Source organism: Trachymyrmex septentrionalis, unplaced genomic scaffold, assembly GCF_001594115.1.
Source record: "Trachymyrmex septentrionalis isolate Tsep2-gDNA-1 unplaced genomic scaffold, Tsep1.0 scaffold79, whole genome shotgun sequence".
NCBI lineage: Eukaryota > Metazoa > Arthropoda > Insecta > Hymenoptera > Formicidae > Trachymyrmex > Trachymyrmex septentrionalis.
In genome coordinates, this window is record NW_017305977.1 from 1,813,768 (window position 1) to 1,815,595 (window position 1,828).

General features: G+C 35.2%; 1 pseudogene; it reads left to right on the forward strand.

The window, feature by feature from the left end:
- The window catches only part of LOC108754288, a 24,814-nt pseudogene that overhangs the window by 6,403 nt on the left and 16,583 nt on the right, over positions 1-1,828 (forward strand).

Sequence of the window (1,828 nt, forward strand, 5' to 3'; positions counted from 1 at the left end):
CCGCTTGTTTCTAGCGACCGAAAATGCTTTCTGTGCAATTTCAGCCGCTCAACGTATATCTCGTAAATAAGAGGAGAAGGAACATTATAGATAACGTACAAATTTTAATAAATTATCCTAATCATACATCCCTCCAATTTATGTCTAATAGCAAAAATAATTTCAAAACACGATAATTTATAAGATATATTATTGACATTTCCATGATTTTGCATTAGCGCCGTATATACTACGTTCATAGAAGTGGTTTGCAAGATCTCAGCGTGGTCTCACGCGTAAGGTGCGAAATCAGAATGTTAGAGATCCCACGATCGATTCCTTTTTTTTTCATAATTGTTTTTTTTTTAAATAAGTGACATTGTTAAACACATATTACAGGCCAAATATATTTTCATTTAATTATTAAAATTATATGTGTATTTCTAAAAGTTTTAAACAACTACAATTGTAGTAAAAATATTTCGACGTAATATGCGTCGAATAAATAAAAAAACCAATATTTTTATATATAAATGCAATTTATTTACTTTTATTTACCTTTACAAAAAATCCGAAAAGAAATTATGTTTTTGTAATAATGTTACGTTTGGTGTCGATCAGTACTTTCTGTGAAATCTTTTTTTTTATAAGTATCATCCGAATGTATAAAAATTATGATAATGAATCAAATCGCAAAAGTGTGATAATTAATATCATTATAAGGATGATGTCAATATAATTTTATAATTCACAAATTAAAAAGCATTTATATGTTGTGCAATATACAATTAATTTTTTATTTATCTATTGAAGTGATTCGGTATTCTTCCTACAGTTGTTGGAGTAAATTTTCCAGTGCTTGGAAATAGTTGTACATTTTGGGCCGACTTTTGAAGCATCGCCTTCTTTTCACCCGCCGCCTATTACCGCTCAACACCGCACCGGATCGCGAGTGGACGTGTATCTCAGGAGCACTATAAAAAATATGCTGCGACTTTTCAAATTATATATGTATATATACGAGGTCTGTTCAAAAAGTATCGCGAATTTTGTGTTTTTTCAAAAATTATTTATTTATTTATGAATATCTATTTTGTCTCCTTCAAAGTAATCCCCATCAGATATTATACACTTGTGACAACGTTTTTTCCAATCCTCGAAGCACAAAAAATTATTTTTTGTGATCTTGTTCAGCTCCTTCTTCGATGCCGTCTTTATCTCCTCAATCGTAGCGTAGCGTCGTCCTTTTATGGGCCTCTTCAGTTTCGGGAACAAGAAAAAGTCATAGGGGGCCAGATCTGGGGAATACGGTGGCTGCGGCATCATTAGTGTGTTGTTTTTGGTCAAAAATTCGCGCACAAGCAACGATGTGTGAGCAGAGGCGTTATCATGATGCAAAAGCCAATTTTTGTTCTTCCACAAATCCGAGCGTTTCTGGCGGATTGCTTCGCGCAAATTGCGCATAACTTGCAGGTAATACTCCTTATTGACCGTTCCGATTGGCCAATACTATTTTCTTCACTTCAATCAATGTTTTCGTCTGTTGTTGACGTGCTCGGGCGTCCGGCACGCTCTTCGTCGTTCACATCTTCTCGGCCCTCTGAGAACATTTTGTACCACCGATAAACTTCGGTCCAAGGTAGCTTCACCATATGCCACAGTCAACATTCGGAATGCGTCCGCGCACTTAATTTTGTTTTTCACACAAAATTTGATACAGATTCTTTGATCCATTTTTTGGAATAGGCAAAAATCGAAGACGAGCCAAAACACGTGCAAGCAAAGCAGCTGTCAAAAATTAACTGAACATTCAAAATGGCCGAACTTGTCGGCATAAGTGAGAGACATG